The 27,812-nt window shown below is 39.5% G+C and overlaps 1 pseudogene; it reads right to left on the bottom strand.

Annotated features, from left to right (window-relative positions):
- Positions 1 to 1,787: 1,787 nt before the first annotated feature.
- LOC128738503 (fatty acyl-CoA reductase wat-like) overlaps positions 1,788 to 27,812 on the bottom strand; it is a 33,313-nt pseudogene continuing 7,288 nt past the window's right edge.

Below are 27,812 nucleotides of genomic sequence, written 5' to 3'. Positions count from 1 at the left end.
TATTTGCTTTGCCAACACTGTTCTGAGTCGGACCGTGCGTACTGCTATATGTTTACCTCTTTTGTTCTCCCATCATCCTTATGAACAGCGAGTGAGACGTCAAACTCGCAGTTTTCTATAAAAACACTAGAAAATAAAAGAGACGACGAATACCGTTTGCCGAACGGTGCGGTGAGTGTATGCCCCGATAAACAATTTAGACATATGGCATTTCACCCATCTATGCTGATACGCTATGCCGATTACGCATCAGATGCCGATTAGTAGGTCGCGGATAGGAATAGGGGGAAAAGTTCGAGGGATTTTTTACGGGGACGTAAAAAAATTCAAATTTCAGGATTGCTTAAAAAAGCACCTTGAGGGTGAAAATATGTTCGGTCTGATCAAAATTAGTTCCACCGCTCCAACTTTTAAAGCGGAAAATGAAAAGTTTAGCACAACAATAGTGTCTTTCAATGGTAACAGCTTGAAGAACTAAAGATAGCAAGAAGATTGGTATGCTGATATCCCCCACTTAGTTAACCCATCGCTTGTAATAAGGTAAAACAATCAGTGGCCCGCTTAGACTGCTTAAAACCGGTTCTTTACCCTATATTAAAACACCCATGAACTCCCCAGAAACTTGCAAAAGTCAAGATTGTGACAAAGGTCATCTGAGATTCACGATTTATGTACAACACAGTTTAATTTGTGGCAATACGAATTTTTTCGGGTCAGCTAGTAGATTATATAAATAGATTTTATATAAATAGATTTTATATAAATAGATAAACTGAATTGTGAAGGTCTTATAGAAAGACTAGTAAATTCCGACGGTAATTTCCGCTATTTTATTCTTAATCGTGACATTTATTTAACTTCATCCCAATGAAGTTAATAAATGTCACTGTATGTGTACGCAGATGATATTTTTTGGGTGCTCACGGAACTTCCACCGTGCTACAGAATGCGTATTAGAAAGTTCGTCGACAGTCAGTTTTAAAGCTTCTGTTCCAAAAGTTTGGATACACTTGAAAAAATCCGTTTTTTTTTGTTTCAAACTTGTGGTAAATGCCTTTATTCATGTTCACTAAGAGTAGAAACTTTTTCTATCGTATTTATTCCAACTCTTCCCCTCTTAATTTCTCTCATTCTGACTACGTAGATGTACTTCACTTATAATCAATATTGAAGTCAATTACAGTTTGCGTTGAAAACCTGCTCCTATCCTTCGGTTTTCCGTAATCGCAAGTCCCGCCGGATCCGTTGTCACTCGGATGATTCATGCCCGAGTATGTTGTTGTCGGTCACTCTCTGATCACCACGTCACGGTCAGGTTTGAAGGTAAGTACTATCACATCAAAGCTTACCAAATTGTTATGTAATTTTCGAGTGGCATTAGAACCGGTATGCGGTTTGCATTCAGATTGTGCATTCAGGTAGCGTCTAGTTAATTACTGTCGCTTACATTACACTTTGCTCCGGAGGCGGGTACCAACGCCATCCGATACTGCGAGAAGCAGGCTCGGCAAACTGGTCTAACTTGCTCGATATCAATTTCAAGGAAGAAATATCGTCTGAGCCGCAGCCTGTACTTCGCGAAATTCTAACGTAAATTATTTACCACAATAAATGCTGCTCATCTTGTTAATAAAAATAATTGCGATGATCAACAGAATACTACAGATACTAAAGAATTTTCATTATTTCGAATTATCTCACAAATAAAGAAAGTTGCTTACAAAATAAATTATAATTTATTTGTTCGAACTGAAACACCCGTTTGTAGGATGCACTTAAGTAGTACGATCAACTTAGACCCACATAATCGCTAGAGAAACACCCTTTTTAGCCTAAAGCATTAGTTGTAAAAATAACGTTCGAAAGTGGTTCCTCTCCTTCCGCATTGAAGGAAGTCACAATAAAAAAACGTTTGAGCATGCATTCTTCAGCAATAACAAAAAGAAACACGTCTTAGCAAACTACACATAACCTAAGCAGTTAATTTCGACTGAATACACGAGTCCGGTCTCGTTCTGGGTGTGACCTCACTCACAACAGCATCCACTTGAAGATGTAGAAGAATAGCATCAACCACAGGAAGTAGTACACCGCCACGATGAAATAGTGCAGCATCCGCATCTGCCGGTGTCGCTTTTTGGCATCCTCCAGGTTGTCCATCGGCTCGTTGGCGATATGCCGACGCAGCCCATGGATGTACGTCCAGAAGTAGTCCGGCCACTGGATGCGGCTGATGTCACACGGAAACATGACCCGATCGTCCGGTGATAACCTAAAGCAACGTGGATAAATTTTAGGCTTTTTCCAACACGGCAATGAATGGGAGGTTTTACTCACTTTTCGATTAGCCCGTTCATGTTTTCCTTTTCGAACTGCCACCGACCGTTGGCGAAGTAGGAAATTACCGTTGCGAATTTGTGCACTTTTCGGTAAAGATCCATAATTCTACAAAAAAAAATATTTTCTTTAATTTTTTCAACTAACAACATTTTTAAAGGAGATACTTACCGAGGTGTTCGGCGAATCGCACGCAGGTATAGATCGATCATGAAGGCGGGCATTAGATGGTAAAGGAATTTGTAGTATTCATACAGATACTTGTTCGTCGTTGTGTTATGACATACAACCCAAAGCGATCGCTTTGGGGGACAATGCTTGCCGACCGACACGGAATACTCGTAGATTTTCTCTGAAAAATTAAGCAATGATTAATTCACTTCTGCTATTTAAACATTTGAGGTAATATTTTTACTGTATGTAATCGGGTTATCGTTTCCGGTGACACAATTGTAGATCTTCGTGCGTGGTCGAACCATTCCCTTCATATCGGTACTACTGGCCTTTGCTTCGATCGATCGGGTGTGTTTCCTAAGGTGACGATAAATAAAACTTTATTTTAACAGAGACCAAACATCTACCCTTGAGTCGAATCGGCGTTCGGAGAGGGAACGTTCAATAGTTACCGTTCTACGTAGGTCTGCCAGCCGGCTGCCAGTACTCCGTTGACGACAAAATCCGCCGGAATAATGTCGGCCTTGTTCGAGTCGTCCAGGTGCATAACGCGGATGATTCCCAGCGCAATGCCGGCGATCACTCCGTTCAGACCGTAGATGTTGTCCGTCCAGCCTTCGATGGGCTCTTCGCAGGTGGCAATGACTGGAAAAAGAAGAATGATACGAACCATTTAGTCAAAGATAATGTCTACGAAAGTCATACATCGTAAAAATATTACATTTTTAGTCATGTCGGAATACGAACCCCGGTGGAAACTAAGATGGGTTACAGACAGAAAAGCAGGCTCTCAAGCTTTTGCTGAGTATTGGCAAAAGGCAAAAGCCTTGCCAGCCGTGGGCGCCTGACTCCAGGTTAGGCCCAGCCTCCGCTCATGACGGTGATTCCACGGCGGATCGTCGTTTCTTTACCAGGTACGCAGCTGTGTCTCATTTAAGGGCGGCGTACAACAGCGACTGACCCGGACCGGGCGGTAGACTTATGAAACGCTGTGTCTCGACAGCTATACCAACGACAGTAGACCTGTTTGCGAGACTAGACATCGCTGCCCTAGTAAGGCGGCATGGTTTGAAACCTCATACTACGAACAGTTTTGAAAATGAACCACAATGGAATAATTGGTATGGACGAACGAAAAAGGACAACGATTATTGGAAACTCGGTACTTGGAATGTCAGGATTCGACTTGAAGCGGCACGCGCGGGAATCCGAGTATTAAAGCTGCAGAAGATAAAGCTGGAGGTTGGAACCATTCAGCAAGTGCGATGGACGAAGAAAGGAGACTGCAAATTCCGCGTAGTAGAACATATTGTGGGCACGACATTCAAGTATCACATCTACTTCGCTGTAGTCAGAAGAATGGCTATCTGTAGTACCTATTCTGCACGACGGAACATTCGGAAGCATTCCTGGAAACTCCCCAGCAGAGAGGGCTACTATCAGATCGCCCACGTGCTAGTTGATAGTCAGTACTTCTCAGGTGTCGCAGACATGCGGTTCTTCCGGAGACTAAAAGTCGGTCACTTCGGACCACTATCTCGTAGTAAGCAAGATTCGTGCCTGGTTGTCCAACGTATTCATATCGATATCATTAGAACTTGTTGATTCTTTTCAGTATTCATTTCGAGACCAACAAGGACGATACGACTGAACATTTGGCGGTTATCAGTAGAGGGAGTTGCTGCACAGTACTGTCGGAAAACTGACAAGCGGATCAGTGAACAACTTGGAGAGATCCTGAACGAAGAGTGGAGGCACATCCATGATGCAATCAGTACTACAGCGCGAGAAATGTTGAGCTGCAGCTACAGACTATAAGGGAGCGTACGATCCAGTTAAACGAAATTAGCTGTGGCGGATTTTGCTTGAACTTGGTTTTCCCACAAAACTGATTAGGCTTCCCAAGTAACAATTTGGGTTTTATTACTCTCTTATGATGGCATTTAAGACCAAAATTTGTCTTGAAGACCACAATAAGAATACAATAAAACTCACATTGTTGCTTGGGTTGCTACCCTTGATGGTTCAAAATCAAGCGTCAACATAGTGGATGAGACATCGGACTCGTTTGTGACGATTAATGGTTTGAAGCAAGGTGACAAACTTTCAAAGTCACTATTCAACTTTGCGTTGGAAGGTGCTATTCGAAAGGCAGGAGTGCATAGAAGCGGCACCATCATCACGAAATCTCACGTGCTTCTAGAGTGTTAAACGTAGAGCTCAAAAAGAGGCGTATACGCATCTTAAGAAGGAAGCTGCGAGGATAGGAATTATCATATACTCTGCCAAAAGCCAAAACGAAGCATATGGTGGCTGGTAGAGAGCGTGGCAACCCTTCGGATGTTGGAGCTGCGGTGGTGATACTTTTGTCGACGAATTTGTTTACCACCCATTTACCCTTCCTTCATGCTGGATTCTATATTTACCCACTGAAGCCTCTTGACAGTGCAAAAGTCCCTCCTATAGTTAAATGTACTGGTCAGAGGAACAAATGAGTTCTCGCCAGGGACGGCTATAATATGGGATAGTACTGGCAGCGAGGAATAAGTGGGTAAAGTAGATCAAGCTTTGAAGGAAGGGTAAACCCCAATACACACAAGCTCGCATAAAAATTAATAAGCATATCGCTCATTCAAAAGCGATTATTGCAAAAAGAAATGCAGTGCAGGTCATACAGCAAACATCCATACAGCAACACTGCACAGTGGTTCCGTTTTTTTAATTGTGCCAAAATGGTTGATTATACTGGTTAAGTATGTTCAGAGAAATTTGTTCAGAGAAAGCTGTTTCATATGGCATGAACGATTATTTGATTAATCCCCCTAAAAGTAAGATAAAAAATTTATTTTTTGAACAGTGAGAGATACAGCAAAACAATGTTCTACACAATTTTTGAAAAGATTATTATAAAGAACTTTGCCAAAGAAAGTAACCTTCTAGCTATTATAGTTTTAGAGATAAGGAACAATTTTTGTGGAGACTTTACGAAAATCAATTTTTGGACCACAGTTCTTTCTACAGTATTTATACACATTTGTTATATTCGGCAAAGATTTTCAAACAGTCAAATTACATACTTTTCTAGAATATAGTAACTTGCTATCGTCAATATTTGCGGAGAAAATTAAAGTTTTCGTTTAAAAATCATACAATTTTCAATAGCAATAACTCCTACACATGCAAATATATTTAAGCCATTTATTACCCATGTGAAAGTACAAGAAAAATACTACAAAATGCAAAGCAAATTAACTTGACCATGGCTATCCCTCTACCAAAACACTCGCACTGAAAATTGTTACTCGGTTGAATTTGCAGTGAGAAATGCAGTTTACGTTCCTACACATATGCTTGAAAATATCTGCCCTCTTTCCTCTTCTAGTTGCCACAAAGAACTACTACTCAGAAAGCTGTTTGAAGTCTGCCACATAATATATTTCCATCAACATTGTTGTGTACAGCTTCCGGAATCGTTTTGGCCGTATTGTTTGTTGACCATCGCGATTTGGTACCACTACGTACTTATAAGTCAACAGTCCGGTTCGTTAAAATGCGTTGCCTTTGCCTCGAGCAAAGAAAAGAGATTGAAACGGAGTAGTCATCGCGTTTTTCAGATCAGAATATTAGCTAAGAAGGGGTACCAGAGCCTTGGCCGAAATCCAAATGGCCGAATAACAAATAGTCGAAATTTAAAAGGCCGAATTGCAGCAACTGTGACAGAAGCAGCGATGCCAGATCAGCGGTTTTCCCGCTAGATTTAGCGGGATTTCAAGTCGGACAGCGGGACTTAATAACCAAACAGTGGCTAGCGGGAATCTAGCGGTTTTCTTAAATAACTCAGCGGGATTTTGGCGGGATCTCGATTTAGCGATATTTGGTAGGCAAGAAGAGTGCTGAAAGAGAGGTTGACAGCAAAACCCTTCGTTTAGTGCCATTCTAATGTCTGCTCAAGCATTGGCAGATGGTTCAGTATATTCTGTTGATTAGAAAACTCCGTGGTTTTTGCCTAAAACAGGATGAGTTCTGACAAATACTCATTAGAACTTACTGAAAAAGAAGACCACCAAACCAATCCGTTTTGCGTATTCCTAACTTTTCTACAAACTAATTCGTTTTTAGCCGCAGATCGAAACTTGCCCAGTATTCAGTCTAACATTTTTAGCACCAAACGCTCCTCTGCTTCAATCAAAATAGAACTAATTCGTTGCCAATGGCAAAATCCAACTGATTCATGAATTGGAAACAAAACAACACTTATGTATCTATATACATCATAGTTTGCTATATCCCGCAGCATTTGTATGATAACAAAACCAAAACAAATCGGTACATTTTTGCCAAAACAAAATATCAGCCAGAACAAAGAGCCGATGCGCTTTACAGATATTTTTGATTTTTGGGTGCTTATAAGGATTGAAACATATCTTTTTTTGTTACCAAAATCCATAACCATTTGCCAGCGTTGCAATTTTGCATGATTTTTATCATAGCTAGACACGGAAAAAGAATTTGTACTAAAAGCTTCTTTCGAAATTTTCGCATGTGTTCTTAGACTCCTTAATCTTATAATTCTTGCGAAATTTCGTAGTAAACTGTCAGTAATGATAACACGATATTTCTTTTTCTGTTTCCTGAACCCAAAAAATTCGTCAACATGAATGCAGCAAATTTGCATAATGTTCATTTAATTGCAACCTCTCAATTTCAGCAGATCATCTTAATTTCAAATGCAAGCCTACAGTGAAATGAATATTTTTTTATTCTGCACCAACAACGAAAGAATAGTATCACTTTTGATTCAGCGGGATTTCTAGCGGGAAATAGACTCTAGATAGCGCGATTTCAGCGGGAAATCAACCTCTGGGCAGCGGGAAAATGGACAATCGACCTGGTAACACTGGACACTGCGGCAGCCCCTTCTATTTAGGTGCATGCAATTTCCTAGGTTTACTGACTAGTACAGATTATCCCTTAGTTGAGTCCGAAAGAGTGGTAGCGAGTAAGGACAACATGTACTGAACATTTGTGCAGGTTGAAGGTCATAAATATTTTCGGCCGAATATGACATTCGGTCATTCATGTTTCGACCATTTGTAATTCGACCTTTTGTGATTCGGCCAACAGATCTATTATACCATTTATTATTTCGACCATTTGTGAGTCGGTCCTTCGAGATTCAGCCATTTGTGTTTCGGTCATTCGTAGGTAATCTCTCGAGACGTGGTAGAAAACCTGGTCCGGCTGACCATATAATGGACAGAACGATAAGGGATTACCAACAGTGCTATCTTTCGACTAAAGAGAAAACGGGCCTGCAAACCCGGTGGAATCGCCAAGCAGGCTGAATCCGTGAAACCGCAATCTCAGAAGCTGTATAACAAATCTGATCGCTGATCTTGAAATCGGGGTGTTATGGGTGATGAAACCTACATAAAACTTGACTATGAAACTTTGCCGCAACCGTAATTTTATAGTTCACCGAAGGGGAAGAATTTTCCTGAATCAGTGAAAGCGGTTCACACCGAAAAAATCGGGAAGAGGGTTATGGTGTGACAGGCCATTTGCGAATGTGGAAAAATGTCAATGAAAAGAAAAGTCTACGCTAAAGGGTCTGTTAAAAAGATTGCTAGATTGCTACGCTTGATCAAAAAGCTTAACAATCCTGCAATCTTTTGGCTTGATTTCGCTTTCTGGCATTACTCTAATGATGCGCTAGAGTGGCCCGAAGTGGTATGAAATTTTACATATTAAACTTGAGTTATTCCCAATTTGATATATTCATGTACTTAGGTAAAAGCTAGAGTGCACCAGTAAAGCAAATGCAAGAAACCTTTCTTATATTCTTCAAATGATAAACTTCAATACAGATTTCCGCTGCGGTTGCCCCAAAAATGCCGATTTAAACTAAGTTGGGATCATCTTGGCACTTCCGTATTAGTTTTGATTAACTCTATCTGAAGGTCAACTAAAGTGAACCACTAAGTAGCAAATGACGATTACTAAGTACTAGCTACTAAACCATGGTTCAAATATCAACAACAGGCCCGAGTCATTTCCGGCCATCCAGCGGCCGAACTAATGATGCATATTTATTCAGACTGATTAGCGTTCGAGCTATAAATGGCATTTTTCTACCTTTTGCAGCGATTTAACACCCGCCGGTCGTGTATACTGATCAACACGTACCTATTTGTTTGTCAAATCGGTGTATTTATAGCAGTTGTGAGAAAAGAAACTGAAATTTATTTTACCGTTTACAAGAGAGATTTTCCTAACTTTGATGGAATTATCCTCGATAAACTGTTAATAATTAATAATTTTGTTATGGCATGAAATGTTTCTCGATTCCTCCGTTAATTTACAGGTACAGGATATTGCTGTCCTGATGCTAGTCAGTTAGAGTTCATAGGATTGTAACACTCGCCCCGCAATTGTCATGTTCCTACACTAACTTGCCTGCAAAGTCAATTGAACAAAAGCGTCGAATTCCGAAAACGGAGGCGCCCGGAATTTGGGTCGCTTTATACTTTTCTAAAAAGTAATTTAAATAATGACAAATGAAAAACCTTAGCAAAATATATTGCTTACACATTACCAAAAAAGTTATTTCATGCTTTTCAAAGCATCTCATATACGATTTGTACTGACGCAAATCGTATTGTATGTAAAACGCTCACAAAAAACTGAGCCATACGCAATTAATTCAGAAGATTAAATCGATTCGCTATACTCAAAAACTAACAAGTTTGTGCTATGCAAGATCTTAAACCTGACCCTGTTGGTCTTGAATGTGGTAAATGGGAGTAAACCAGTTCGTCGAGTTTTGAGTTCTGGTCCGCAAGGGTTCTCAATACTGCACTTGTTCAGAACCTGCACCCAAATAAAATTTTGAATTCTAATTTAAAATAAAACGAATTAGGATCGAACTCATTACTTGACAGTAAACTTAGAATAGAATCCTCAGCGTTTTGTTTATACTGCTTCGAGTGCAATTGAAAATCTAAAATTGTTTCCCACAAATCCATATGATAGGCCTTAGATACTCACTGATAGATGGTCGCACCACGGCAATAGGCAGGAGCTCGCCGAACTGTCGCACGACGTCCTCCGTTAGTGCCTTGGTGTAGACGTAGGTGTTCGGCCACGGGTGGATGAATTCGTTGACGGTCCGGTTCAGATGCTCCTCGAAGTGGTCATCCATTGCCTCCACCAGCTGGATCATTCGCTCTGGATTGGAAGGTGGCGGGTAGAATTCTTCCTTAATGGTCTCTTCCGGACAGTTCGAGTAGGCAGTCGATATGTAGATAAACAGCTGTTTGTTGTAAAAGACATAATCATATGTTAAATCATTCCTAAATTTATCTTACTAGAATAATAAATGTACCTCTAGATTGATGATTTTTTCGCAGATCTTCAGCAGATCACGGGTGCCCCGCACGTTGACCTCTATCGCTTTTTTCAGTGCCTGGTCGAATCGTACGTCCGATGCGGCGTGAAAGACAATCTGTGTGTTTTTGACGATGTAATCGATCGATTCCTCAGACAGTCCGACTCCTGGATGCTGCAGGTCAGCGTCCAAGATTTTCACTCGATCCATAAATGCCGGATAGTCTTTCTTGAGGTTCATGAACACCACACTGCCGAATAGCTCGTCGCATCGTTGCTGTACCGTTTTGCCTTTTTTGGGCCTCGAAAGCAGGATGATTTGTCTGACGTTAATTCTAGAAAAAAAAAGAAAGAAAGAATAGCATAACAGTAAGCATATCAGACAAATATCCGGAAACCTGCTGATGACAACAAATGTCGGAACAAGCAGTAGGACTTTAAAATATTCATTATTCTTAAGTGTAATTGTCATGGGGCGAATCATGACCAGCGCATTATTTGTTGGCTGTGTGCCGTGTCATGGTGGTGTCGTGTCGTGGTAAATTTATTGGAAATTCAAATTAGAACCATTGACCATCACACTTTTTCAGAACTACGGCCGTAAAATCACGATACTGCCAAGCTCGTACCCGTCATGGCACACGCTAATGAAGTCAGCAAAGGGAATAGGTAAATAATTACAGCTATTTATGTTTTGCGCTATTATTTGGAAAGAGTATAACTTCCTGACCCGGCGGCACAACAATGTGACGAAGCAATGCTGAAGAATAGAGGTGCGATTTCGATTGCAATTCATTCCAGAATGCTTTCATCCAGTCAAATTTTATGTTAAACTTTAGGTTACACGTGAAAGGTTTAGTTTTCAACATGTTTAACCTCGGTATTGTTGGTGATGACAAACTGTATCCCCTCTAGGTTCTCGTAAAACTTAGTATAATTCTGATTTGCTTGAGTTTTGATAAAAAATTCGAAGCGCTCCTAAGCTAGCCATGTTAACACGGCTGCTTATCCATGAAACTGCAAAAAAAAAACTTTGACAAGCGAGCGAACCCTTGATTAGAATTTTGTAGCATTAGGATATTCGATGTTAAAGCATGGGTTTATTCTCAAGATTCTCCGCAATATCCCAAATTTTAACCTTTAGATTCCTTCTGTTTTCTTCCTTAATTGTAAATGGCGAAACGATTAAGATGAATAAGTTGAATCCGTAAGTTTGAATATCGTGAATCACCTGGGGCCACAAATACTTGATACTTGATATCTAAACAAGTCTTAATGGATTGTGACAATACCTGTTGCATTCGTAAGACATTTCTCATAAACTTTCTATAAGTGACACGTAGTAATACGATATGGCGCATCACCCAAGCAACTCTTATGGTGATCGTCAAGACCAATTTTGGTCTTAAATGCCATCATAAGAGTGTAATAAAACACAAATTGTACCATGGGCCGTTAAAGTTGATCATATTGCGGTTGCTTCCCGAAAAAAATTACATTAAATTTTGTAATAAAAACAATGCGTCTACAACAGTATTTATTGTGTACAACGAAATTTTTGGTAAATTTATTGTAAAAGTGTCACAAATTCGAATTATATTCATATTTTTGTTTCTTATTTTATGGAATGGAATTGGCCATATTTCATCACATATTTACTGCCGTTTTTAATTGTATTTTGCCTTTTCACCTAAAAAAAACACCATAAAGGGACGATAATATTTACTGTAAATGAAAATTTTGGTTAACAAAAAAGAGATTTATTTATTGTTAAGAAACTTAACAACCCGCCATTTTTAAAATCTCTTAAAACCATGAATGTTAAGGTAGAGTACAATAAGTTTGATAGTATGGTTATCTTTTCTGACTACAAAATTTTAATGTTTTTACTATATTTTGTATCTTACTGTTACAATAATTCTTATTTTCGTGTAATGGCTATTTTTTTTCGGATTGCCACACCGTTATAAAATTGGTAGTTTTATAGTAAGGTACCCCGGGGCAAGTGGGAATACGGGGTAAGTGGGAACGGAGCTCATAACTATCTTCAACTTCATTTTCTCCAACTGAACCTTTCTAGAAATGAAAGATACAACTCAAACGCATGTATTAAAATTATAGATTATTTATAACAGGCATTTCAAATGACAAAATTAGACTTTAAATTTGAGCGTTATTTTCAATTTGCGTTGTAAGTTTGACGCACCTTTCTAGAAATGATATTTTGGCCACAAGCTTTACGTAAAAGTACATGTTTTTCTGGCAGTAGATAAACATAACGACTGTATTAACAAATTATACCCGAAAACTAGTTGTTTAATTTGAAAAATGGCATTAAAAAATGGGTCGAAATAAGGTCGGCACTTCGAAGCACCCGGGGCAAGTGGGACCTATTAAAAATAAAGTGTTTCAGCACAAAACTTCCTGTTTTAATACATTTTTTAGATGTACTACCAAACATTTTCAGTTCAATTACATAATATTTGTATCAGTAAAGCTTTAAAATAAAACCGAAAAGGACTAAACCAAGTGGCCCCAAAAAAGAAACCCACATGCACAGCTTATGAGGGAACAAATAGTTTGGTCACATTTTGGTTACACCTAAACGATGTTAATTGAATTTGGAAAGGCAAATTTGACATAATTAAACAAATCTGCAACTGGAATTGAAACAATAAAGTGTTGTGGTTATTATAGCGTAACTATCTCTTATGAGTAGCTCTACCGAATTGGGCATGGTAGAACAAACAGATCATAATCGTATTTTTGAGCTATTAAACAATGGTTAATGCTAAATTACGTTCGCAAGAATTGGATGCAACGACCTATTCAACTACATGTCATTACAATAATGCTTTACAACATAATTGTACACAATCTGTGTTTTATATAAATTACTAGCTGACCCGACAAACTTCGTATTGCCACAAATTAACCTGTGTTGTACATAAATCATGAATCTCGGATGATCTTTGTCACTATCTCGAGTTTTGCAAGCCCCCCAGTGGGCGGCGCTTCCGACGGCGGGTCACCGGCAACACTCGCGACCGGCTCGTCCTGAATGATCTAGTGTTACTATAGATAGTTTTTGTGGTCTTGTTATTGATTAATGTTTTATGGAAGAGTCTCGAATTTCTCGAGTTGGATTAGTTTTTGAGTTTCGCAAAAATTTCTGTTTTATTTGTATGAGAGTCCATATCCCCCTACCACAGGGGTGAGAGGTCTCTAACTATCATAAAATAAATTCAAGACTCAAAAATCTCCTACATGCTAAATTTGGTTCCATTTGCTTGATTAGTACTCAAATTATAAGGAAATTTGTATTTCATTTGTATGGGAGCCCACTCTCTTAAAAGGGAAAGGGGTCGTAATACACCACAGAAAAAAAATTCTGCCATCTAAAACTCTCACATGCCAAATTTGGTTCCATTTGCTTGATTAGTTCTAAAGTTATGAGCAAATTTGTATTTCGTTTGAATGGGAGCCCCCCCCCCTCCTAAAAAGGTAAGAAGTCCTAATTCATAATGGGAAAAATGGTTGCCTCCAAAAACACCCACATGCCAAATATGGTTCCATTTGCTTGATTAGTTCTCGAATTATGAAGAAATTTGTATTTCATTTGTGTAGAAGCCCCCCCTCTTGAAGTGTGGAAGGATCCTAATTCACCGTAGAAAATATTTTTGCCTCCAAAAACCTCCACATGCCGAATTTGGTTCTATTTGCTTGATTAGTTCTCGAGTTATGGGGAAATTTGTATTTCATTTGTATTGGAGCCCCCCCTCCTAATGTGGGAAGAGGTCCTAATTCATCACAGAAAAAATTCTTGCCTCCAAAAACACCTACACGCCAAATTTGGTTCCATTTGCTGGATTAGTTCTCGAGTTATGAGGAAATTTGTATTTCGTTTGTATAGGACCCCCCCTCCTAAAGTGAGGAGGGGTCCCAATTCATCATTGAAAAAAAAATTGTCTCCAAAAACACACATATGCCAAATTTGGTTCAATTCGCTTGATTAGTTCTCGAGTTATGAGGAAATTTGTATTTCATTTGTACAGGAGCCCCTCCTCTTAAAGTGGGGAGGGGTCCTAATTCACCATAGAAAATTTTCTTGCTCTCGAAAACCTTCACATGCCAAATTTGGTTGCATTTGCTTGATTAGTTCTCGAGTTATGAGGAAATTTGTATGGAAGCCCCCCTCTTAAAGGGGAGAGGAGTTATAATTCCTCTTATAAAGAGGGGAGGGGTCTCAATTCACCATAGAATAAATTCTTGTCACCAAAAAAAAACACCCACATGCCAAATGTTGTTCTATTTGCTTGATTAGTTCTCGAGTTAGGAGGAAATTTGTATTTCATTTGTACAGGAGCCCCCCCTCTTAGAGTGGGGAGGGGTCCTAATTCACCGTAGAAAATTTTCCTGCCCTCGAAAACCTTCACATGCCAAATTTGGTTCCATTTGCTTGATTAGTTCTCGAGTTATGAGGAAATTTGTATGGAAGCCCCCCCTCTTAAAGGGGAGAGGAGTTACAATTCCCCTTATAAAGAGGGAGGGGTCTCAATTTACCATAGAATAAATTCTTGTCACCGAAAACACCCACATGCCAAATTTGGTTCTATTTGCTTGATTAGTTCTCGAGTTATGAGGAAATTTGTATTTCATTTGTATAGGAGCCCCCCCTCCTAAAGTGGGGAGAGGTTCTTATTCATCATAGAAAAAATTCTTGCCTCCAAAAACACCTACATGCCAAATTTGGTTCCATTTGCTGGATTAGCTCTCGAGTTATAAGGAAATTTGTATTTCGTTTGTATAGGAGCCCCCCCCACTTAAAGTGGGGAGGGGTCCCAATTCATCATAGAAAAAAATTTTGTCTCCAAAAACACACACATGCCAAATTTGGTTCCATTTGCTTGATTAGTTCTCGAGTTATGAGGAAATTGGTATTTCATTTGTACAGGAGCCCCCCTCTTAAAGTGAGGAGGGGTCCTAATTCAACATAGAAAATTTTCTTGCCCTCGAAAACTTTCACATGCCAAATTTGGTTCCATTTGCTTGATTAGTTCTCGAGTTATGAGGAAATTTGTATGGAAACCCCCCCCTCTTAAAGGGGAGAGGAGTTATAATTCCCCTTATAAAGAGGGGAGGGGTCTCAAATTACCCTAGAATAAATTCTTGTCACCGAAAACACCCACATGCCGAATTTGGTTCTATTTACTTGATTAGTTCTCGAGTTATGCAGAAATTTGTGTTTCATTTGTATGGGAGCCCCCCCTCTTAGTGGGGGGAGGGGTCTCTAACCATCACTAAAACCTTTCCTGGCCCCAAAAACCTCTACATGCAAATTTTCACGCCGATTGGTTCAGTAGTTTTTGATTCTATAAGGAACACAGGACAGACAGACAGACAGACAGACAGACAGACAGACAGACAGACAGACAGACAGACAGACAGACAGACAGACAGACAGACAGACAGACAGACAGACAGACAGACAGACAGACAGAAATCCTTCTTTATAGGTATAGATAAGCTCGCCCGTAGTGATCTGATTTTGTTACGCTATTTTTGGATGAACCCTTCGTACAAATATTGTTTTTGATTGCTTCTTGCAATGCTTTAGCATTTCTGTATACTAACTTACACAATTTATTATTATTTCATGCTTTTTAATCAAATTTGAATATAGGTCCCACTTGCCCCGGTAAATGGGGCAAGTGGGACTCATCGCCATAATTTTGAAAATTCTCCTCCAGATTCATTTCATGTAAATTTATAGGCCTTTTTCGTAATTATTCCTTCGAAGTGATACCACTGAAGAGTTTCTGTGCTGAAAGAATTTTGAAATAATCATAGGTATAGAAAACACAGTGGAATAAACCCAAACTATGCATTTTTTAGGTCCCACTTGCCCCGGTGTACCTTACTAATAAATCGGTAAAATCCTGACCAAACAAATTTATTGCTGCTATTATGAAGAATATTAGAGTTCAACACCGAAATAATTTTTCTCTGGGAGGCCATGCTTCCGTTTATATCATTTTTTGGTCGTAAAAAAATTCATCAAAACAAACTGTAAGTTGCAGAAAGGAAGTTATTATTAATCGGTTTACATGTCAGAATGCAACTAGAATGGTTTTGCTAGAAACTAAGAATGTCTAACCGAATATAAGTACTTTGTTTAATAAAGCTCTAACAATTATTTTATAAAGTTTTTGTCCTTCTGAAGTTGGACAACCTAAACAGGAGGCGAAAAAAAAACAATGAGATTTTTTCAATCACGAAACAAAAATTAAGATTAATCGAGAAAATCGAAAGAAATTTGTTTACGCCGATTTTCGGAAATTACATTCCTTAAACTTCCACTTTTGTTTCATGCCAGAAGCGTTAACACTCCGTACTCATATTTTTCAAGTTATTTGCACTATAATACTCACAAATAATTGATCTTATAAAAGACATTTTTACTCTGGTTCAACAAACTTTTTTATCCCCCGATTTTAAAAACCGATGTTGAAGGGCGGGATGAAACAAAAACTTTAAAAATAATTTGCAATGGCCCAACTGGTTTTTAAAAATTGAAAAATTGCGATGGCGTAGTATTTTTAGCCACTTACCATTCAAGTATGCACGATAAAATTTAATGCGCATATACTGCACAACTACGAAAACTACTGAATATTTGTTGTATATACTTTCGAATATTTTATTATAATCGCCGTAAATCATCAGGATGTATAATTTTACCTTTCAAGTGAAAAAACTGTCTGGGTGATTTAGCTTTTTACGCAGCAAGCTCTGTCGAACAAAACGAAAATGATAATCGGTTATATTGCTGCTTCCAGCAGAGCGTGATAAAACTTCTTGAGGTTATGATCTGACTCTTCAAACGGTCATAAAAACCTTTTGAAGAGTGGGCCTGTTGGTCGGAAAGAAGTTTATTAGCGGTTTATAATAGTTTTATTTGCAATTTCATGAAATTGGTCATGAAAACCACTAGAGAAACGTAATAAAATTTGAATTGCTGCTAGGGCATACAAAACTATAGTGATAAGCAAAACACCTTGGCCCAACCAAAAATGTATAAGTTTTACACGACATTTTTGACGAAACACACGTCAAGGCAGATATCAAGAAGCTCCCAAATTGAAAGTTTTACATGAGAATCGGAAAAAGAAAGGTTCAAGATAAGTGTAAGTATAAAAAACTGTCATTTTTCCCGAAAATATAATTGATTTAGCGCAAATTGCACGGGCGGGCTGAACACATAGTTGCTCCGTCTTGTTTTGGCCAGATCACACTTCCTGTTACTGCGGAAAAAAGAATTGTATATGGCCAACCATGTGCCGGTCGTACCGGAAAACCGAAAAACCAGTGAGTTTGGATCACTGAAGCTGCGTCTACTTGAAAAATATTGAGTAGAGTAAGGAGGGGTAAAAGTGCGATTTAATGATTTATCAGTGCGGATTCCGAGTAAATTGACTACAGTGGCATAGATGGGTGAGTACTTTGACAGCTTAAATCTATCATAAACATTTGTTGTTTACGAATCATAGTTGCTGAGTTATGGATAACTGTTATTTTAGAACGGTTTTGATGTAATATTTCGTTGTACGGCAAATACGATATCAATAGGAGGATATTACTTATTGACAAATTGTAGCGGCGTTTTACATCACTCAGATATCTCTCTTGAAATTGCGGTGAAAAGAATTTACAAAATATATTTCGCTTCTCCATAATGTAATCAAACCCCGTCAAGCGCCTAGCGGGGTAAAAGTGCGATTAACGGACGAGACAAAAGTGCGATTCATGGACGAGGCAAAAATGTATAGCTTATGTACAGCTTTTGGCACTATATTACAGATACTAGAAATGGAAGATCTGCAGAAAACTGTGCTCTACAGATGTTGGTCGATGGAAAAGAATGTTTTTCCGCTGATGAAACAAAAAACAAACGTTTGGGAAAGTTTGGGAAGTTTCGATCTGTCGGAGGCTGCAATACACCAGCGCAAAATAGGAAAGGTGTAAATTGAGAATATTCCTTATCGAAACATACCGCAGATTGACGATAATATGGTTTTGTTAGCTACTGTTGTGCTAATTTCATGGATTCGAGCTTCGCACTTTTGTCCCGTGGTATTCGCACTTTTGCCCCGCTAGTGGGGTAAAAGTGCGAATCGGCACTTGATCAGAAGAATGAAGAATTTATTTTCAATAACACTATTATTCCAGATGATTTATAGTTGAATGTAAAGACATTGAGTAGCTGTATCACAATAAAATATATTTTGTTGTTGTCCTTCTTTATATCTCGCGAAAATTGATGACAACTTCAAACATCGCACTTATGCCCCGCCCTACTCTAATCGTTAGACGGACCTTCAAGAAAACAGTAGGGTATGTGAAACAGTTCAAAACAAACCAGCGTGGGACAAAATCTGATGGAAGGTGTGGAATGTTAAATTCTTCAGTTTGTCACCAATAGAATATCAAATCAAATCACCAATAGTATATCAATCAAATACGCCTTTAGAATGGCGGAGAAGAGTATGTGAGTGTAAACGACATAGAGACCAAAATATGTCATCGTTCTCGTCGTTTTTATCAATTTTCGTCTCAGTACGTGTGTGGTAGAAACATGTCGCATGGTTGATCATAAAAAACTGTCAAATTTATGTCACCCAATCAGCGGATTACAAGCTTCTGATTGCTCGATTGGTAATGAAAAACATTGTACCTGTAAGTTGCATGTAAATGTTTTTTATAGCATACATTTGAGAGGTGCGCAGATGCGCTTCGATAGCTGTAATTGTCGACTCTTCTATCAGTTGTAACAAAAATGAGATTCGTAGAAAGCCATTTGAATGAGTTTTGTTTTTGTGCTACAGCAGTTGAAAATTGCAAAAATGAGATTAGGCAAGATTCACTACTGTTTTAAAGTTTCGAGTTATTCCCTTCACTAATAGAGAGTGCCCAGTGTATGATACTAAGCTTGTTATCGGGGACACAGATAGGTCTGAAGAAGTTCTTTCAACCCGTTATTGGTAGAAAGAGCCTCCATACAACCATAAATGACGATGATAACTCCTATAGCGTGCAACGATGGAGACATGATTACTGACGAATCGGTGGTGGTCAGGTGTCAAAAACAATATTTCGGTAAGGAAGACGGAGTCGTCGGTTAGAACAGATAGAGAATAAAGATTACTGACACTTAACTGAGGGAATTACAACAATTTTTTGTTGGCGAATGCCAATGCAAAGAGATTTATGAGAGGGTAGCTCCACAACGGACCAGCCGACCGAAGCTTGTGACAGATCCTACTGTAATTGCTACTATTGGTGACACTCCAGTGAACGACAAGCCTTTGATGCCTTCGAGCGTAAGACTGATTCGAGTCAATAGACTGTAAGACTCAATGGACTATAATGGGCTGGCCACGTAACGAGAATACCTGATGAATGATCTGCGAAGACAATATTCAGTAAAGAACTCGGCCGACTCCGAGGCCGACTCCGCAATCGCTGGATCTCGGATTCTTCGTCTTATGTGAATCGTTTTAGTGACATTCAGTTCAAACATACGGAACACGAGTAAAACCCTTGATCATGTGACGGCATGGCATTTGTTCAATAAACTAAAGGTCCTCTTCTGAAACGTGCTTAACGTCCAAATGGATCTGAACATCAGAATTGAGAATTTTCCAATACACTGTTCAGTTAAATACGAAAATTCTCCCTTGCAAAACAGTAGCATCTGGCGTTGTACAGTTTTTTTACAAGGTGGGTAACCTTTTTTTTGTAACCCGACTACGATTATGTTCTCGTTTATTTGATTACACTAGATTTTTTATTACAGCCTCTTTTCTCGTTTATTATTATTTCTCGCTTCATCAAGGCCTCTGAATATTTACGACGCAAAATCTGGAATGTACAATAAACATCCGAAGAAATATCGTTCCGTAACAACCGGTGCGGATGTTTTGATTAGAGTTGGGGAGCCGGTAGTCGAGTATTACAGAAACTTAATAGGAAGTACTTGATACTCCTTAAAAGCAAGAACCGATGAGGGCCCATGGCTGCTTCTATGTTTCTTCATTGGTAATTTATAGCTTGAAGTGAAACATTTCCGTGGATTTATAGCAAAACCTAACCATATTTCATGCTACGAGGGTTCATAAGAAGCCTTACAATCGATAAATCTGTCGGCGGTTTGCTTGCCTGGCACTTGATTCTGTTTATAAATTCCAGTCCAGCTACTCGGTTACGATAACTGCATGACACTGGATCAAAAAAACCGTATTTTACGTTACAATCACTCAATTCCAGCAGTGATTTGAATTCTAATTCCAATTGGCAAAAAGCCCCCGGGGCCCGAGAGGATTCCCTGCTGCACTTCAATACGCACAGCTGATATTCACTTGAATAAATTTGGAAAGATAAGCACCACTTCATTAAATCGTTAACAAATGATGTAAACTAGCCGGCAGCAAACCTGATTAACATTCAAAAACCCTAAAGAAGCTAATACGCCACCACTCGATTCACAGTGAAGCAGAACGCACTTGCTGGTTGCCTTGTTCGAGGAATATGCGGAGTTAGAGCTACGGTTCTGTCAAGTCGTACTGAATAACATCGGCTGTTTTTATAACGAATTTCTATACGAAAAATTCCCTTTTAAGCCTTGATTAGTTGAAAATTCACAGTCGAATCGCTTTATGATAAGGATATGAAGTTATGCTTATTTCTAAAAAAAACAATTCTATCCAAACTGCTGTACTGTTTTGATCTACCGTGCGACGCGGCGAGGCATAATCGAACGCAGTTCGACGCTACGCTTTGCGATAAGATTGAAATGCAACGATTTGAAGCACATGTCGTTAGTTTAGAAAGAAAAAAAAAATCACCCCTGTCTAATAGGATGCAAAATAAATGCAAACTGCGTTCTACCGGTTACTGCAGTAGTGCAACGATACCACGCCTAAACGCTTAACCACTACTGTTGACACGGTATTTTTCCAGCTAACTTACCGGCGTGGAACCCAAGCCCAACAGATTAGAACTAAAGCTTGCTCTTGTTTGTTAGCATCAAAGCGCTAATGATGGTGATTTTGTTATCTTAGTTAATATGAAGGTTCTATATGCAGATATCTTATCAATACCGGATCTACTGCAACGGATTGCTGCTATTGCATTCTGTGCAAATTGATATCCTCAAATTGATTGTAAATTCCCTCGATCGTGCGTAGCCTAATCAAGAATCTGGAAAATTGGATCGGTACACTTGAACAGTCAGTTCTAGTTTATGTTTTACTTTATGTTTCACCACGTCCGATTTTGTTCCGAACAAGCAATATGCATTTTATCAGTACATGTTCCCTTCAACACGGAAGCTTTTTTTTATATCTTCCGAACGGGTTGCCATTAAGTGATACTTTATGCTCCATTTTTATTAGCTGTCCGCTTGTTCGTTGATCTGGCAATCTAGGGCAAGTCCGAGGAGTATTACGTGAAGAATGCACATATGTATAGGTAGGTAGGTTTAACTGGAAACATAAATACCATTGACATTTCAACAAAATAAACAGTTCAATTAAACCGGCATCTGTTCGAAACATACTTTGTGAGTGCAGCGAATCTGAACCTACGAAGATCAGTTCATCAGTAGAATTTAGTTTTACACTCATTTATTTAGTCTTTTTTAGAAAAAATCGACTCTGGCTGAGCTGTTGGAAAATTATATTTATCAGATGCGTTAAGAGTTTGTTAATTCAATTTTTCCTTAAATTGGTTTAAGCTTTACTCAATGCTGCTCGACTACTGTCGGTTTTGTTTCAAATTAAATGTCATGTCATGTCATTTTTGAACTCTTTTTATGTCTGCTTTGTCTGCTTTGTCACTTAATTTCTATATCGTTATTGTATCATTTTCAAGTCATTTTGTACTGTTTTTGTATTAAATTGGTGTCATTCTTGTATTTTATTATTTATTTTTGTGTAGGTGACCTAACCTACATAACTTTGACTACTTTTATTACAATTGTATTATTTTTGTTATATTTTTGTAACGCTTTGGTGCCTATTTTGTATCATCTGTTTTTGTTCTATCATTTTGTTTCTTTTTTCATCATCATCATCATCATCATCATCATCATCATCATCATCATCATCATCATCATCATCATCATCATCATCATCATCATCATCATCATCATCATCATCATCATCATCATCATCATCATCATCATCATCATCATCATCATCATCATCATCATCATCATCATCATCATCATCATCATCATCATCATCATCATCATCATCATCATCATCATCATCATCATCATCATCATCATCATCATCATCATCATCATCATCATCATCATCATCATCATCATCATCATCATCATCATCATCATCATCATCATCATCATCATCATCATCATCATCATCATCATCATCATCATCATCATCATCATCATCATCATCATCATCATCATCATCATCATCATCATCATCATCATCATCATCATCATCATCATCATCATCATCATCATCATCATCATCATCATCATCATCATCATCATCATCATCATCATCATCATCATCATCATCATCATCATCATCATCATCATCATCATCATCATCATCATCATCATCATCATCATCATCATCATCATCATCATCATCATCATCATCATCATCATCATCATCATCATCATCATCATCATCATCATCATCATCATCATCATCATCATCATCATCATCATCATCATCATCATCATCATCATCATCATCATCATCATCATCATCATCATCATCATCATCATCATCATCATCATCATCATCATCATCATCATCATCATCATCATCATCATCATCATCATCATCATCATCATCATCATCATCATCATCATCATCATCATCATCATCATCATCATCATCATCATCATCATCATCATCATCATCATCATCATCATCATCATCATCATCATCATCAGCAAGATAATCGAGTCCGACCTACATTTCTTGTGTCATTTTGTATCACTTTTAACCCATTATGACCCGGTTATAGGGTGCTTCGTCGTAATTGCGTAAAATTATTAAAAATATTTTTATGACATACAATGCAAAACTAATTATTCCCTAATATTTTAGTTCGTTTTCTATCATACGCGATCAATCAAAGTGAGCTGAGATCCGTTTAAATGCTTTTTATCGAAGAAGAAGAAAATGTCAACTAATAATTTCCTAAAAATAAAAAATAAGAAAACTTATCCAATTTAATTCTACTATGTGTATTTTATTCAATGACAGATACGTATTTCGCCTACGACTTGCAGGCTTCCTCAGTGTCTGTTTTCGAACTTCGAACTTCGAAAACAGACACTGAGGAAGCCTGCAAGTCGTAGGCGAAATACGTATCTGTCATTGAATAAAATACACATAGTAGAATTAAATTGGATAAGTTTTCTTATTTTTTATTTTTAGGTTTCGTATTCTACTAAGACGCTCCAAAAACTTCAGTTAATAATTTCCGTCATTCATAAATAAAAATAACTCACGCAAGGCATTGTCGTTATTCTACAGCCAGAAAAACTTGCCTGACCTGCAGAAAATTTGCACAATAACATTTGTCATGCCGTTCTACACAAACACATGCGCGTTAGCTTCGTAAACATTGTTGTGATTTTTAGTTCGGACGATGAAAAATTTTCAGGGACGGGTTTTAAAACGGTAGGACGAATTTAAGAAATAAAGTCAGTTGCGTAATTTCAATAATATCCTTCAATAATCGCTTTTCAGTGATTTCAAAGTTCATGGATCGGAAGGTAAGTGTGTTTTAGTCAAATCAGCACAAGAACTTTTAGAGTATTCATTAAATCCGTCCAACAAAGGCTGAAAATTTGAATGGCTTTGCTTATTACGACGGGAATTGGAAATAAATCCTACCTAAATTTGGACCAAATGAAGTGAAACTGTGTAATCTATTATATTATGGCTCGAATATGTCGGGAAACTCAAAATCGTCATTTGGAATGGTTTCAAGACCAAAATATCGCAGGTTTTATATTTCGAACGCTCCGTTTCAAATTTGATATCATTGTTGTATTGTTTGGGGTATGAAATGGCGTCTCCACGCAGATCTAAGTCAAATGATGACGGTCGATGGCCTTACCCGGAAATGCTTCATGTACTTACTGAAGCAGCTAAGCTAGGAGATTCGAACTAGAGCGCCTGTTCTCCAGGCGAGGGGCGGCTCACACAGCGTCTGTCTCGAAACGGGTGGCTGGATATGAAATGCTGTATCCCGCAAGCTATACCTAAGATGGCAGACCCATCAGCGGGATGTAGGTATCGCGACCCCGGTGAGGTAGTATACCGAAAACTCAATTACCACGAACAACGAACAAAGAAATTCAGGACGGAACAATCGGTATAGGACACGGCAAGGGACAAGAAAACGATTAAGGAATAACGATTGGAAACTTGGTACCTGGAATGTCCGAACTCTCCAAGAACCGGCACGGGCTGGCTTGCTTGCTCGAGAGCTGCATTAACTCGAAGTGGAGGTACCTGCTATTCAGGAAGTTCGGTGACCAAATTCCGGAGAAAGGGAGTTCCGTGTAGTAGACCCTATTGCAGGCACTTCTTTCAAGTACCACATCTACTACAGTGGCGGAAAGAAAGCAGAACATGGAGTCGGTTTCGTAGTGTTGGGAAAACAAAAGCAACGAGTTATCCGGTGGAGGCCCGTAGACGACCGTATACGCGTGTTGAGAATTAAGGGAAAATTCTTTAAATACAGCCTAATCAACATATACGCACCGACAAATCATAAATCCGATTATGCTAAGGACGAGTTTTACGACAGGCTTGAGAAGACCAATGGAGAGTGCCCAAAACACGACGTGAAATTCATCATCGCAGATGCAATCGCGCAGATCGGGAGGGAGGATTTCTTCCGTCCAGTTATTGGAAGACATAGCCTTCATCTGTCAACCAATGATAACGGTCTGATGCTCATAAATTTTGCCGCGGCTAGAGGAATGGCCAACTATAGCACCTACTTTCCACGTTTGAATATTCGGAAACACATCTGTAGGCATCCAAATGGAGACTGTAGCTCTCAGATCGATCATGTCTTGTTTGAAGGTCGACACTTTTCGGATGTTATCGATGTACGGTCTTTTCGGGGACCAAATGTCGACTCTGACCACTATCTCGTCGTAAGTAAGATTCGCGCAAGGCTGTCAAACACGGCGAAAGCTTGCACTGAGAGGACGCTGCGTTTCAGCATCCAGCGGTTAACGGCAGACGGCGTAGCACTGGAGTACGCCAAGAAGCTTGACCAACGAATCATAGAACAGCAGGTAGAAGGAGAAGATATAAATGGGCTGTGGAGGAACATCCATGGTGCCATAGAAACAGCAGCGAGAGAGGTGGTAGGCACGACGCGTGGAAGACAGCGTAACAGCTGGTTTGATGCCGAATGCCAGAGAGTGACGGATGAAAAGAACCAGGCCAGGAGTCGCATGGTCACCGCGGCAACGCGTCAAAACAGAAAGAGGCACAGAGAGACTAGAGCTGCGGAAGAAAGAATCCATCGTCTAAAGAAACGCGAGTACGAGGAGCACGTGATCGCCGGCGTAGAAGAGCGATACGGCAGCAACGACACACGGAGTTTCTATAAAACGGTGAGATGCAGGAATTTTGCCATGCCTGTGATGTGCAATGATAGTGCTGGCAACCTGCTTACCGACAAAACGGCGGTAGCAGCCAGGTGGAAGGAGCACTTCCAGACACTATTGAATGGAGAGGTAAATGCGGAGATCAGCAGGGACAGGATAGAAATTGTAAGCGATGGTCAAGCTGTGGAGCCACCAACACAGGAGGAGGTTAAGAAGGCAATCAGTGAGCTGAAAAACGGTAAGGCTGCTGGGAAGGGCGGTATCCCGGCTGAACATCTAAAAGCGGGGAGCGAGCGGCTGTACGAAGCAATCCACCGGATCATTGTCAGAATCTGGGAGGAAGAACAAATGCCGGAGGAGTGGTTGAATGGCCTCATTTGCCTAATTTTCAAAAAGGGACATCGACTGGAGTGTAAAAACTATCGAGGAATTACATTGCTCAATTCTGCCTATAAGGTGCTTTCCCGTATCCTGTTCTGCAGACTGAGACCGTTAGCGGTCACATGCTTGTTGGTTTTGCGGATGACGTCGATATCACCGGAATCAACCGTAGAGTAGTGGAAGAGGCCTTCAGGCCCTTAAAAGGGAAGCGGCGAAATTGGGACTTACCATTAACACCGCCAAAACGAAGTACATGGTTGCTGGTAGGGAACGTGGGAGCTCATGTGGTGTTGGTGCCGAGGTGGAGTTAGACGGGGAATGATATGAAGTAGTGGAGGAATTTATATACCTTGGTACACTCGTGACATGTGACAACGATGTAAACCGCGAGGTGAAACGACGAGTTCCAGCTGCGAATCGGGTTTTCTACGGATTACGTAGCCAGCAGAAGTCCCGTAGTTTGCAAATTCGCACAAAACTGGCGCTCTACAGAACACTAATCCTCCCGGTGGCCCTTTACGGACATGAATCATGGACGCTAAAGGAAGCTGATCGGCGAGTGCTTGGGGTTTTTGAGCGTAAAATTGAAGTATGGGGCAGACGCATGAATCACGAGCTGTACCAAGTATACACATATGCTGATATAGTGAAGGTAATGCAATGTGGCAGGCTGCGGTGGGCTGGACACGTGGCCAGAATGCCCGATGAAAGAGTAGCCAAAACTATTTTCAGCAGAGAACCAGGAAGAGGCCGTAGACTCCGAGGCAGACCCCGCACCCGGTGGGTGTGTGCTGTCGAAGACGATGTCCGTTCAGCTGGTGTTCGTGGGAATTGGAGAACGGCAGCCCAGGACCGACGGTACTGGAGGGCCATAATTCGTTCGGTGCAGGATCGGTAACGGACCGTTGCCACTAAAGTAAGTAAAGTAAGTAAGTTGTATTGTTTGTATGTGATTTTTGTTTCATTAATGCCTCATTTGTAAGTCACTTGTACTACTTATTAGTTGTATTTTTCTGCAAAATTTTTGTATTATTTCCTTAAAATTTTTCCTAACACTCCTTTTACTGTTTTCTAACAATAGAAATACTAAAGGTATTTGAGTCACATAACACCATTTTCAATAAAGATAACTCAAGAAAATTGCATGAAACGCAATTTCCTAATTAGAGGCAACCGAAACAAAGATTGACTTTTTATTGTGTATGTCAAACAAAAACAAATTCAAACCTGACTGACCGGCGTTCACGTAGAATCAACGAGGTCGAGTTTTTGTTGATACTCTTGGGACGGGTAGGAGTTTAAAAGATTTCCGATCTACCGCACTGTTTGAATTTACCGAACTAACGTTCGGCGTCCGTTTAATAAATGATTCTCACGTACACGCGAAGTAGTTGATAGTATGGTATCACTAGAATCACCAGAACAACAAACAAATCTGAGTGTGGGTGTCCGTGTGCATACTCCCCATGCGGTAATATCATCTGACCGGGTTTACCGCCTCTGATGTTGTTATTGTTATGATCCCAACGACTCCGGAAATTCAGTTCAATTTCGACCTCGTTCTATCTATCTGCATTAGGCCAATCAAATGATGCTTCAGTACCGAAAAAAATCTCTAACCGAAACATGTTTCCATCCATCAATTAGTCGTCTCATGCGCAAGGTATTATGATTTTACAAGTAGGTGGGCTTCAGACAAATTATTTAGGCTGTAAAGCATCATTCTAGTAGCGCACAATTGCTCCTCAAATAAGACATTTTTTCTCACTTCACGTCCAAACAGGGGGCAAAAACTAGTACCGATCCGTCGAACGTCTCGTGACCTTCGACAGCTGAAGAGTCTCCGAGG

The sequence above is a fragment of the Sabethes cyaneus genome, chromosome 2, assembly GCF_943734655.1.
Source record: "Sabethes cyaneus chromosome 2, idSabCyanKW18_F2, whole genome shotgun sequence".
In the NCBI taxonomy this organism is placed as follows: Eukaryota; Metazoa; Arthropoda; class Insecta; order Diptera; family Culicidae; genus Sabethes; species Sabethes cyaneus.
This window is presented reverse-complemented; position numbering and strand designations above follow the sequence as displayed.